A 15139-nucleotide genomic window follows, 5' to 3' on the forward strand; every position below is an offset into this window, starting at 1 on the left:
ACATGATAATTACATATATTCAATTAAATTTCATTGAGTATTAACTTTACATCTCACAAGACTTGGGATCTTTTGCTCTTAAAATTTATTTTATGTTTATTTATTTACTTATCTTTTTTTAATTTTTAATGTTTTTTCATTTATTTCTGAGAGAGAGAGAGAGACAGCATGAGCAGGGGAGGGTCAGAGAGAGAGGAAGACACAGAATCCAAAGCAGGCTCCAGGCTCTGAGCTGGTTGTCAGCACAGAGCCCAACGCGGGGCTCGAACCCACGAAGCATGAGATCATGACCTGAGCTGAAGTCGGACACTTAACCGACTGAGCCACCCAGGCGCCTCTATTTATCTTAAAATTAATTTACTTATTTACAGTGCAAGCCAGGAAGAGGCAGAGGGGAGAGAGAATCTCAAGGAGGCTCCATGCTCGGCAAGGAGCCCAACACAGGGTTCAATCCCATGACCCTGGGATCATGACCTGAGCTGAAATCAAGAGTCAGATGCTCAACTGACTGAGCCACCCAAGCACCCCTGCACTTAAAATTTAAAGGCACATGTGAATTCTACACAAACCTAATCATATTTTTTCTGATAACTAACACACTAAAGCCCCTGACTGAATTCTCTTTAGAAGCTGCATTTTCCAAACGAGAAACTGAAGACAACTTTTAAATACATCTAGCCTAGAGGACTGCAATATTTAATCAAGTTAATGTTATCAGTGTGATGATTATTTGAGTATCTTTGATGTCAAAGCCATGCCTCAGAATTTCAAAATTCACTTCACTCTGAAATCAAAGTATACATGCGTTTCTCCTACTGTAATATAAAATATATATTAAAACTTTATCAAAAAATTGAACATACAAGAGGAAAGTGCAAACTTTACCAAGGATTTTGATAAAAATTTAATTTGTTTTCAAATATTTTATTTTCTATGAAATATATAAAACATAAGCTAGCTGTGAATGTGGTGTATATCTTACTATTTGTATGACAAAAGACTGCTGGTTTATATTAGCATGTGCATTTTTAAAAGGCAGAAGTATGTCTTACAATGAAAAAAAAAATTGAACCAGGATTTGGAAAACCTACATTTTAGCCTCAATCCAGCTTTTGTCTACTAGCTATGCCACTTGTTTAATTTTTGTTTTTGCTTTTCTGTGAAGAACAAACATCTTTTTTAAAATTTTTTATTGAAATATAGTTGACATACAACTTTTTTCTCTTTTAAAGTGGGAATAATATGTTCCCTACCTAGTTTGTTGAACCTGGAAAAGTAGTTTTAAACCAAATCTGTAAAAACATATGAAACATAGTTTCATTATTCAAGTGTAATTTCCTTTGAGGTCATAAACAACTTCACTCACTATCTTTTTTTTTTTTAAGAGAAGGTATCATACTTTTTAAAATTGTTTCTTGTAATGTTTATTTTTGAGAGACAGAGAGGGAGAACACAAGTGAAGGTGAGGTGAGGCAGAGAGAGAGGGAGACACAGAATCTGAAGGAGGCTTAATGCTCTGAGCTGTCAGCATAGAGCCTGATGTGGGGCTCAAACTAACGAACTGTGAGATCATAACCCGAGCCAAAGTCAGACGCTTAACTGCCTGAGCCACCCAGGCACCCCACAACTTCATTCACTAAACATGTGTTACTCAATATATGGCCTTCTGTCTTTTCTTCAAATTGTCACACTCTTGGACTTTTCTTTTACTAGTAGAAAAAGCAGGAAAGGACTTTTCAAATCTATCACTTTATTATTGTAATTTCTAATTCTAATTGAAGTTTTGAAGGAAATGATATTGAATTCAATACTTAGAAGCAAGTGTTTGATGCCTTATGTGTACCTTTTGACACTGAATGGCATCATGTGAAGAGTGAAGAATGGAAGCAAAGAATGCAAAAATAACTTATTCCATAAATGAATACTTTAAGAAAGTAGATATTTTACTGCTAGGATTATTATTATCATTCCAGGCTCTAGCACAGTAGAGGATCCAGGATATTTATTATATGAATGAATGTCTCTATCTTTGCAAGAAAAAAATTATATTCTTATACCTAATTATTTGCCATGGAGTCATTCTTACCACAAATTTTTCTCTGTCCCCAAGTAATTGCTTTTCCCAGGATTTCAAATTAGGATTTGTTCCCATTTTATCAAATGCAGGACCTCTAGTCATCCCTTAAATTGTTTGGCAAGTTCAGTGGTAACGCTTATTCTTCTACTTATTGTAGAAGTGAGATTTCCAGAAGCATCTTAAAGATAGAGGAAAAAGGCTTAGAGAACTTAAAAAAAAAAAAACGGCACTGTCCTTGCAAAGAGTGATGTAAGAGGTAAAGGAGGTTAAGAGACAAAACTGAACAAATGAGTTTGGGGAGAAAGCTAGCCTTTTATAGAGTAAAAGGAAACAGAAGTACTTTCGGCCAGCCTAATGAAGGGTTTTGAAATTGAGGGTCCTTAGAGGAAACCTGGAATTAGAACAAGTTAAAAAAGTAAAGAATGTAGGGAGTGAATGGAGAGGGCTTGTTTGTCTAGAGTTGGTGCCTTAATAGAAAAACGGCAGGCCAGCAGCAATGTGGCAACTGATAAATTGGCACATATAAGAATGGGGACAGGAAAGCACAGTGCTAATGACAGTTAGAGATTTTTGTTTTTAAAGGAGCACATGAACTAATCCAAAGGAGTTGCTTAAAATTACAGTTTGCTCTTTTTTCCTCTCTCTCTTTCTCAGAATTGTTTAAAGAGAAGAGGGAAAGGAAAAGGAAAGGTGTAATTTATAGGATGTACCTTAGGAACTATTATTAGAAGAATAAAAAAGAGAACTACTGGCAAATGTAAGTGTATTAGAAATGCAGTAATTAAAAGGTTCTACAAGAAAAAAGGAAAATCAGAGCTAACAGTCTTCTATTAACTACTGTGATTTATAACTCACATTCTACTTATTTTTTCTCCTCGTAGAAGTTCTCTGTTACCACGTATAATAGCCCCATGCAGTATTTTGTTGTTGTAAACCCATATATGTAGTAGTGAGTGGATCTTAATTTGTTTGTTTATGTGCCTCTAGTTCATCAGCTTTACTTTCAGGGAAAAATTTCTCTGTGCTTTGAATAGCAGCCAGCATAGCTACTCTGTGTTAGCAACTGATGTCTCTTTTGGTAGTACAGCAGTTATGAGTAAATGATCAGAAGAAACAATGAAATGTGTTATAACACTGAAGGAAAAGAAGGGACAAGGATAGATGTAACTGGTGATGAAGTGTATTTGTTCTGGGAAACCTGAGACAGTTACGTAAATGTTGGGAAGTGGGAAAAGATATATTAAAGACAAATCTAGGAAATAAAGTGAGAATAAGAAAAATGCAAGGAGTGTGATGAACCATTTCTTAAGGAAATTAACCTAAATTCCTGATGGAGGTTGAACATTCTCCGAACACATGAAAGTACTTGTGTTTCTAAATGTTAAATTAAGATCTGCTCAAAATTTCACGAGAAATCAATACTTATTAAAATACGGAGCATTCTTAGCAATGTTCTAAACACGACGAACATGATTCCATTTAAAATATTTCTAAATTGTGCAGGTAGTAGCTAATACAATCCTCTTTTTATAAATGAGAAACTGATGTACAGAGATATGAAGATGCTTACCCAAAGCCATACAGGTTTTTAAGTGGCAGAGATTTCAAATAAAGGTTGAGTCTGGTTTCATACACAGACTGATTCCTGAGTCAGGTACTGCTAACTACAGTATCTTTTGTGTCCAGGAGAACCAGAAAGATAAACGGTTACTGTTGCAGCTGCAATTTTTACAAGGACACTAGTACTGGTGTTTAAGTAATTCATTGGAGTAGCATACCTAGCACATACTGCTAAGAAACATTTTCATGTTCTGTATGCCAAGGCTGAAGATAGTCTCTCCTAGCCTTATTGGAGTGCGCCAAATGTTATTCCAAGTTAATGTCTCGAAGTGCCTAACTTATTACAAGGGGGTGTCTGAGGCATTGATGAAAATAGAGCAGAAGAGAAACAAACAAACAAAAAGAACAACCAGATGCTCCTACTTGGGGTTTTCTTTCTTCTGCTGTGTATACTTTCTAAAATGTCCCTGATTCTAGCTCAAATTAAATCACATGAAATTATGTTTGAGATTTGTTTTTTGTGCTACTTGAAAAATGATAGTTTCATGAATTTTTATATATTATCTCCTTGCACCTCATTTGTCCCAAGGATATCATAGAAAATAATTTGAGAACAAACCAAAGAACTTTAGCACCTTAATCATTTAGCATTGAGTTGGTCACAGGAAAGGCCAGGGATGGATGACTGCAGTCACCCTGTCAGTTTGGAGGGGAAGCACCTCAGAAGACAGTAAATATGAAAGCCTTTTTATCTTGATCACTAAAGGCATCATTTCCTGGTAATCCTTGGTTATTGGAGAATGAAAGACCCAGGATGAGGGTAGGAAGAGATGATTTTATATTACGAGCATTTTATATTAACAGATATTATATTAACATTTTTAGCAACATGAAGTTTATAAAATGCATAACAGATATAATCTCTCTTGATCTAACTCCCTGAAAGGCAGATAACTGTGTATCCTTGGAAAAGTTGCCTATTCTTTTTTAAACATCAGCTTCCTCAACCATAAGATGGGAAGAGCAGTAATTCTCCTTACGCAAGTTACTTAACCCCTCTGTTCCTCAGTTTCTTCATTTGTGTTTTTTTTTTTTTTTTTTTTTTNCGAACCGCGAGATCGTGACCTAAGCGAAAGTCGGACGCTTAACCGACTAAGCCACCCAGGCGCCCCTCAGTTTCTTCATTTGTAACGTGAAACAATAGTATTAAGTCAAAGTATAATTTTGCTGATATTCAACTGTTTTTCACCTACAGAAATGGCAGTTTCATCTAGTTCTGCCTCATATTTATGGTATTGCACTTAAACCAGGGCCTAGCTCTTAGTACAGGCTCAGTGTTAATTTTTTAAATATGATTTCACTTCATCCTTATAATAGCCCTGATAGAGATAATTGGGTTCTACCTTTGGGTATAAATTTATGTGGAAAAAAAACATAAATACACATATGGATTTACAAGGGTGAGGGAATGTAGCTTTACAACGAATACTTCTGCAGTATAACCCTTTGTCCTGTGCTTTCTGGGCTGCCCAGAGTTTGTATATTGTATCAGCCAGCTAACAAGGTCTCTAAACTGCTTTTCCCTCCCATCCAAATTTGCCATCCACTGGATGGTTCACTAGTTCTGAGGTTTTAACAAATGCTCGTGTGACTTTGTTTACTTTATAAAATGAGTATTCCCATGCTCATCGATTTAGATAGGGTTATAAAAGCAGAGGAACTTATATAATATTATAATCATGGTGATAAATACACTCAAGTTCAGAGCTATTTGTTTGTATATTCTTATTATTTTGTGGAAAGTTTTTCATTTGGTTTGATTTCTTAGATACGAATTAGAAACTCCTTGCCAAAGAACATTGTGCCTTTGGAAATATATGTATAATATATATATTAACTTGGTATATGTTAAAAAGGAAAAATTTATTAAAACTTAAACTACAGAATGATATTCTTATATTATTTAGGAGGCAAATGAGTAAATTGAAATTATTGAATACATATTTTATAATATGCCTTTGAGAATGAACTAGAAAAGTTACATGGATATTTTGTATAGTATTCTCTACTGTGAGTAAGTATACTGTATAAAAGTCAAGGTACTGTTATAGTTAATAAAAGTTATTATTGAATTTTTTCCAATAATTTAAATAGAATAATAGTTATTTTGGGTCCTCTTCTCCCTGAGAATGAGTAAACTAATTCAAACTTATACATTATTATTATTTATTTATCTGGTATAATGTACCAGAATTTTTTTCATAAAATGTATTTTTGCACCTATGTAACATCTAAATGATTAAGATGTAGACATCTTTTGTAAACCCTATCAAAAATAAAGATCAAAAGAGAAATATAATGTAGCTATTGCTCCTATCCTTCTTTTTTTTCAAATATAATCATTTGAGAGGATTACAGTAATTTTTGAAAGGAATAAAATGAAGAGAACAGCGATCTTAGTGAATAGGAATTTTAAAAATTGAGTATTCAACATATTCTATTATTTGACTAAAAGTGATTTTTCCTTTAATACTGTATGTGTGTGTGTGTAGTGAAAGTTGTGTGTCAAAACACACAACACTGATATTGTTTTATTGGGTTTGTTTGCTTGCTTTGATTCTAAGATCTTGTTTCTAATTGGTGACTTTAGATACAAACTAGCATCATCTTCATTTTGCCAAAGAGAAGACTGGAGATAAGATAGTAGGAGTTACTTGCCCAAAATTATCTAACAAGAATTAGGAAGAGTTCAAATCAGGTCTCAAAATTCCTGTCTTGTTCATTTAGATGCTAATGACTTTGATGGATTAATCTATCCTAGAAATTAACCACTTTCATTTTCTTATTTTTGTTTCTTTTAAACTGATATAGTATCAATTCTTAAAATTTGTAACAGTACCATTAGAGCAGACAGATATCTATTAGCTAAGGAATAAAATAACAAACATTGTTTGAGAATCATAGAAGGCTTTGAAACCATATCCTAATTGAAATTATTAAAATAGAGTCACCATTTGTGGGAGTTAGTTAAACAAATACATCTGGAAAGTGGCTAATGAACAATAGAAAGATTTACAGATTTTTTTTCTATCTCAATCACTTCATTCTCCATTCATTCTTGTACAAGGATACATAAGATCTATCAGCACACTATTTGAAGTAGCATTCAGCTACTGTGAAAGTACTTTTTAACAAAAATAGCTTTTAAACATTATGAAGAAAGTATAACTTATGTAGAAAACCAAAGCAATATAAGAGAGTTGCTTTTTTAATTTAAAAATCCACTCAAACTAACCCATTATTTCCCTTTTACCTTCCCCAATTCACCATCTTTTTTTTATGTTTATTTATTCTTTTTTTTTTAATGTTTATTTATTCTTGAGAGAGAGAGACAGACAGACATAGGATGAGCAGGGAAGGGGCAGAGAAAGAGGGAGACACAGAATCCAAAGCAGGCTCCAGGCTGTGAGCTGTTAGCACAGAGCCAGATGCGGGGTTCGAACCCACAAACTGCAAGATCAGGACCTGAGCCAAAGTCAGATGCTTAACCAACTGAGCCACCCAGGCAGGTCCCCAATTTAGCATTTTGATTGATATCAGTCTGATCTGTGCAAAATGTCTTAGATGCAACTAAAAGTTCATTATAAATTTGACCCAAACATACTAAAGAAAACCAGCAAACAAATAAGAGAATAATATCATTCTCATCCTGAGGAAAAGAATATCACTGGATAAATTACAAACTGATGGCAAGAAAAATTAAACTAACCATCTGTCTAAGGCAGCTCCCCTAACTTTCTTTATTTGTCTTCTTAGCACTTATAATCTAGTATAGCACATATTGCCTGTTTATTATCTTTTCCCCCCTCACTAGATACTAAACTCCACCAGAACAGGAACTTCAATAGATTTTTATTTTCTAAACAGAGTCTGACACATATAGGTATTTCTTAAATATTTGTTGAATGAATAAATAAACTAGAAATTGGCTGTTCAGGGAATAGAGTTTTATTGTTAACTGAGTAAAACTATATATGTTGAAAATATTTCTAAAATGTCTGTAGTGAACATAGCAGTATTTAGATTGTGATTGAGTTTCCTATTCCTTTTTAGGATCATAATTCTGAATATCACTTATTATTTAGTATAATATATAAGTCATGGGAGTTACAGTAAAATCCATACTGACTTTATGACTGACCTTGTTTTGAATAAATCTTCAGTTTGGATGTGATTTCTTATAATTGGCCAATTTCCCTGTAAGGCAAGTAAGTAAAATATATTGATTAATTGAGAACTGCAGTTAATTGGGTTTTTACTAAAATTTATTTATACTGGCACAGAGTAGTAGGTACTCAATAAATATTTGTCAAATATGTGAAGTCTAGTTAGTCAAGGTAGACTTGTTATTTTGTTTTTAGTTTCTTAATAAAAAGATGGGGGGAAACAAACCATAAGAGACTCAGTGACAAAGAACAAGTTGAGGGTTGATGGAGGGAGGTGAGTCGGGGACAGGCTAGATGGGTGATGGGTATTAAGGAAGGCACTTGTTATGATGAGCACTGGGTGTCATATGTAAATGATGAATCACTGAATTCTACTCTTAAAATCAATATTGCATTATATGTTAACTAACTAGAATTTAAATAAAAATAAAAAATAAATAAAATAAAAATGGAGCTATCAGTGTGCACTCCTAATGTATGGATATAGATATACAGATACAGATATACATTAATATGTATATATGTGTACAAATAGATGATAGATAAATAGATAATTTTTTTCCTATATATAATTTCCTTAGTTCCAGATCCTGAGAACAATGATACACCCTAAACTATGGGAACACCTGCCTTTCAAATCTTAGTTTCTAAATACCATTTTTGAATCAAAGAAACTATGACTGCTTGGAGGAATAGCTGTTTGCAAACTTGGGGCATGAAAAAGACAAAAGAGCTTATCTTACTATACCCCAAACATGGAAGTGTTTGGAATGCCTGGGTGGCTCAGTCAGCTGAGTGTCTGATCGGCTCAGGTTATGATCTCATGGTTCGTGAGTTCATGAGTTCAAGCCTTGCTATCAGTGTGGAACCCGCTTCAAATCCTCTGTCTCCCTCTCTTGCTGCCCCTCCTCTGCTCATGCTCTCTCTCTCAAAAATAAACATTTAAAAAAATATATGGGAGTATTCAAAACAATGCCAGGGACATGTTAAAGAAAGAAATCAGATGAAAGGGGATCACACTGTGCATATCTGAGACTATTCGAAGATCAAAGTGAATAATAGTAATAGCAGATTATAACCTATTGAATAAGATGGATATCTATGAGTTCATACTGATATAAGTAAATAAATAGGTTGACACTTAATGTGCTTCTCCACAATATAGTTACCAAAACAAAAGCAAACAGAAAAACAAAAAAAAAAAAACAATCTTACAATGATCACCTTAATCATGAGATCAATACTAACATCACAATTGATGTGCCAACTGATAGGATCCTAGGAGATTAATCTAGCCTCACTTTCATGATTCTGCAAAGACAGATTATCTAAATACAATAATAAGAAAACAGAAGATAAACCTAAAATGAGGAGCATCTTACAAAATAATAAATTGTAATTTTTTTAATGTCAAACCCATGAAAATAATGGGAAAACTGATGAAATTTAGATTAAAAAAGACTACAGAGACATAATAACTAAATGCACTGCTTGATTCTGGACTGGATCCTTTTGCTAAAAAGAGCATTGTTGAAACAAGTAGTGAAACTTAAATGCAATCTGAGGGTTGGATGGTAGTAATGTATCACTTCTGATGTTGGTGCTTATATTTCATTTATAAAGGAAAATGTCCTTGTTTCTGGGGAAAAACATGTTCAAGTATTCAGGAGTAATGAGTTGTCATTACTCACAGATAATTCAGGAAAGATGTTATTTTACTGCAGTTGTAATATTTTTGTGATTTGAACTTGTTTCAAAGTAAAAAAAATAACTTTTAAAAAATTCAAATTCAACATCTTCCATGAAATTTTATAATAATCCTAAAATAGTTTTTAGGTTGTAGAAAAGTATTTTATATTTCATGAATTTGTATAATACAATCTGAGTTGTAAATGCAGGGGGGTCCTCCTCACCCCCTTTAAAAATAAAGTGGAATAATAATGAAAAAGAACAATTATGTTTTGTGGGAGTTTCAGTGAAAACAATTAAGTCCTCTCAAATGTTTGGTACTAATGGTTGTAGTAATGGCTTTCTTTTTTCTTTTGTTTAATTATTAAATGCCTCTATATATATTAGTAAGAAGGAGCCACATCTCTATGATAGGTATTAAAATATCAATGCATATTATCTAAATGGAAAATTATGATTCATTCTGAGGGGCAGAAAACTTAGTAGGAATATATTGACAGATAACATTTTTATATTTACTTATATTACTATAATACAACATTTTAAAAACAGCATGTCATATAATAGATTACAATGTTCCCTCCCTGCATGAACTTGAAATGAAGTCTAGCAAGAACTAGCCATGCAGGTCATGGACAAAGAGAAGCCTAAGATGGAGGATATCACTGCATTGATTGATTGATTGATACTTTATTTATTTTGAGAAAGAGAGTGAGCAGGCAGGGACAGAGAGGGGGAGAGAGAGAATCCCAAGCAGACTCCCCACCATCAGTGTAGAGCCCAATGTGGGGCTTGCACTCAACTGTGAGATCATGACCTGAGCTGAAATCGGATGCTTGACCAACTGAGCCACCCAGATGCTCCTGCATCTATTTAATGTTATCAGTGTTTGGGTGTAGAATAGGCACAGCCAAATATAGAAGAGCAAGTAAATTTAAGTGCAAGTTGAATATGCTATCAAAAATGGATATGCTCAAAAATATATTGGTGTGCTTGGGAAAATGGGATAATTTTCTTTACAATAATATATGAAAGCACGTATTTTTAGAAGTTATGACATTATTATTATCAAATTTGTCAATTTGGAATTTAAATCTATTAAAATTATAGATTAGAATATTAAGCTCATTACAATAAAATATTCTACTTGTATTTGAATGCTAGTTTAGTTGGTCAATCAAATAATATTTTTTATCACATCTGGCATTTAAAATGTCTGAAAGATTATCACTATTAATCCTGTCACTAACAAGGGATCACAGAGGTCAACTATCTTTCCCTAAAGGCAAAAAAAAAAAAATGTCTAAAAGAGACTATCTTTTAAATAATCCTTTCTCAGTTTTGGAGAATACTCTTTATTCTTTTGTGGAATTGAATTGTGGGTTTATGAGGGTTTTGGTGTATGACTAAAGAGATGGTGTATGGGGGGCCCCAGGTTATCTGAGATTTGCTGTCCTTTCTCTGAAAAAAAAAAAAAATTCCCATATCTAAAAATCTGCCAGCCTCAGTGAGTTCCTCCTGGCCAGGCACTGCAATGTGCTAACAGCAAAAATATAACAATAAGCCTTCATACATTTCATGGACTCTCATGAAAAATTAACTTTTCACAATACGATTTGAAGAAAATTATGGTGTTCACTTAAGAAAACACTCAAAATTCCATGTTACTGAGAACAAGTTAGGCTAAGATTAACACAGTGTAGTGGGTTCAAACTACCATTCTGCTTAACAAATGTGGAAAATTAAGACAAATTATTTAATCTATTTGTGCTTCATTTTCTTCATATGTAAAATGGGAGTAATAATAACACTTAAATCATAGGATTATTATGAGCATTAAATGAGACAACACATATAAATTGCTTCAAGTAGTTTAACAAGATCCTAGGACATAGGAAACACTCATAAATTCCTATCTGTTATTATAATTACTTGAGATCAAGGAATAAAGACAAAGATATCAAGCAACAATGGAAGCTACACTAAGAAATCAGTGATTTCTTAGAAGATATCTTGACTGATGAATCTCTGAATAAATATATTTATTGTATGTAGCTAACACTATATTAAGGCATGCGAGTACTTTTTTTTTCCTTCTGTAGAAATGGGGATGATAATAGCAGTATTCCTCACAATATTGTCATAAGGATTTAATTATAAAACTTAGCAATTTGCCTGCCACAACTAATAAGCACTCAAAAAACACTAGTTGTACTACTATTGTTAATTATTATTATTATCTTTCCGATATAATAAGATCAGAGTCTGAGACATACATATGAGGGTGTAATTACAATTTTATAGTATGATAAGAACAGAAGAGCTAAATTTCAATTATTTTTAGGAAGGAATGCAGTTTTTCCAGATGGGGAGGAAGAGCATTCATGAATTCCTCATGTGTTTTACCTAAACTTGACTTGTTTTCAAAAAATCAGTGGGCCCACAGTCATTCCACTGAGAAAGTACTTTTGAATTGACCATGTCCATGCAAACTAATTAATCAACAGGTAATTGAAAACCAAATCTGTGAAATATGCAGATAAAGTGTAAGCCAGCCTCCCAGCTGGTTTTCCTATATCCAATTCTGTCTTCTTTAGCATACATTTCATAAAGCTGACACACTAATCTTCTTAAATGCAGTTTTCATCATGCTACAACTGTTGGAGAACATAGTGTTTGTTCCTGAATGCCTGCTGTATCAAGCCCAAATGACTGTGTCTAGCTTTAAGGATCCTCCACAATCTAGCAATTCAGAGTATAGCACCAGCACCAGCATCATCTGGGAACCTGTTAGAAATAGATAATCTCACACCTCAATCCAGACCTACTAAATGAGAGTCCGCAGTTTAACAGGATCTCCAGGAATGCAAATTAAAGGTTGAGAAACACTGCTATATATCCATTAATCTAAAGCAAACAAAATCACTAACCCATAACACAGCCCCTGGTCCCATCAAGAAGAATGAAATCCTTTCATTAATATCTGTGCATCCAAACAATCCTTTTGCTCATATTTATAACAGCATTAGAAATACCTTATTTCCTTCCCCTCTACTGTCTAAATCTAATCCATTCCTGAAGGCCCTGTGGAAAAATCCTCTATTTTCCATCAAATGAACACCATTTAAAGCCACACTAACTTGGCTGAAAAATTCTTAACATTTATGTCAATAACATTTAATTCCTCTTATTTATTATTCATTCATTATTCATTAAATAATCATTTTCTGAATGCTTATTACTGTTTACCAGGCACTGTTGCACTACTTAAAAAACAAACAAAAATACAGACTCCCCTTGTCTTCATTAAGCTCACAATCAGAGTAGTCAAGGTTCAGTAGAGATACCTTAAGTTGCACAGACAAGAAATGCAAATGGGTAGATGTGCAGGTACAGGGCCATATTGGGTAAAGCAACCTGATTTTTGCTTTTTTGTTGTTGTTAGAACTACTTAAATGAAGGAAATAATGTTGAAAGTTATTAAAACTTTCTGTGGCATAAAATAGATGAAACATTTTAATGATAAAGAGATTGTGCTTTATCTCATGTTAATTTTATATTCCTATAAATGGTTAATTTTTTATAGGATAGCAACATGTCTTTCTTCATTCATTCAACGAATACCAGAAATTTTCAAATAGCTCCTATTTGTCCTTTTCTGACTCTTTAAGCTTCAAACATGGTATGCACTAAATAAATACTTTTTGATTGAAGACAGTCTTTGATCTCACGTTGGGGACTAGGTTTACACACATGGAACAGCCATTGTATAAATGCAGCCCTTTCCTCCTACTGCTTTTCATGACATAAGGAAATGTTCATGAATTTGCAATGACACTTTGGTTTACTAGTAGTGTCTTTTGGATCAAAAAGTTCCTCCAGGGTGCCATGGAAGTTTCTGTTTCTCTGTAGCTAATGTTTTCGTTCACCAGAGACTGTTTTGGGAGTATAGCCAACCAAATGGAATTGGCTAGTAAAAGCTTTTGTGGGTGAGCATTTTGGAAACAAGTTTCAAGACCATTTGCCAGCAAAACCTCAGCAGGTAGAATTTTAAACAACATAAGTTAATATAAAGGCATGATTTGAACGAGACTGGAGGGACAGGAAAGAAAAATGAAGTATGTAACATCCCACATTCTTTGAGGGTAAAAATTAAAGTTATGCTCTCTTATTGCAAAACTACTCATCAGCTCTTTGGACAGAAACAGATGCTTCTGGTAGAGAGGCATTCTCCAAAAGATCTCACGTTTCAAACAACAGCAGTGAATTATATTAAGGTTAGGTATTATTATGCAAGACCTTTTGTGAGCCCCTCGTTGCCTTCAATGTGATTTGAGAGTAGGATCACATAAGGAAACTTCAAAATTGAACTAAATAAAAAGGCAACTTCTAACTAACATAAACTAGAACTCTATAGGATCTGGTATTACACAAAAAGTGCCCATTACTTCGACTAAAGAATCAGCAATTTCCTTACTTTATAATCTTCGAATTACTTACAGCTTTCCCTTATCTTATTCAGCAATCTTGGTGAAGATGAATATTCCCATGTCATGTGCAATTTTCTCTTCAGCTTTTAATTTCTCTGGGTACAGAAAAAAAGCTCTGGACCCTTAATTGAGCAATTACTATTTCCTTAAGTGAACATAGAGTTTGAGGATAGTGCCAAAATCTTGCTTTCATCCAGAGAACAAGTCTAACATAGTCAACGGCGTACACATTGTCTGGCAGCACCCCAGCTTTAGGTAGAAGAGCCAAGTCAAGACTGAAAGGGAAACTAATTCTTCACCCCTAGTCACTCCCTGGCATCTACTGAGGTTCTTGAAAGAATGCCAATTAGGACCGATTTACATGTCTCCCTGGAGGTTTTAGATAACTCTTTACTCTAAGAATTGTTTGTTTTTCTCATTTAGACCATTTCTCCAGAGTAGGATTTGCAAACTCGCTGCTGAATATGCTGTTTGTAGATCATTGCTAGGTTTCCATACTGACATAAAGCACTGGTACTTGAAAAATTCATTAAGGAGTGACTCATCTGAACTTCCAGATCTAAATTTGTAGTGACTCTACCATATTTTTTACAATGTTGTCGCAGAATTCAAGCAACAGAAATTAAAGAGTTCATATGTAAACAGTTTATAAAATATACCCAGACAAGGAACTTACCGCTTCGTAGTTTGTACAATTGTTTGAGGAATTCTAATTGTTTTTAGTTTCTTTATATGGAGCTGGAATCCACTTCTCTGAAACATTTTACCATTTGTCTTGGTTTTCTAAAATACTCATTGTCTTCTTTACCTAAGCAGCCCTTCAAATATTTGAAGATAGGTTCCATGCTTCTCTTCCTCTGCAGGTTTCTCTTTTTAATTAAACTTCTATTCCTTCAGTACTCCCTCCCTAGGTTATATGGCATCCAAACTTCATCATTAATGAGAAGCTAAATGTTCGATAACCATATTTTGAACAGTCTGTTAATATGCATCTCAGTGAAAGTTAAAAATACATACAAACTGTACCTTAAATAACCTTTTTTATGATTGGTTAAGTTTTCATTGAATGCTGTATTTAGGTGGTCTGTAATATCTAA

General features: G+C 33.7%; 1 long non-coding RNA gene across 1 annotated transcript in view; it reads right to left on the minus strand.

Annotated features, from left to right (window-relative positions):
* LOC144237380 (uncharacterized) overlaps positions 1 to 15139 on the minus strand; it is a 177188-nt gene that overhangs the window by 123315 nt on the left and 38734 nt on the right. The gene's annotated exons all lie outside the window — the stretch shown is intronic.

Source organism: Crocuta crocuta, unplaced genomic scaffold (genome assembly GCF_008692635.1).
Source record: "Crocuta crocuta isolate KB4526 unplaced genomic scaffold, BGI_CrCroc_1.0 scaffold125, whole genome shotgun sequence".
NCBI lineage: Eukaryota > Metazoa > Chordata > Mammalia > Carnivora > Hyaenidae > Crocuta > Crocuta crocuta.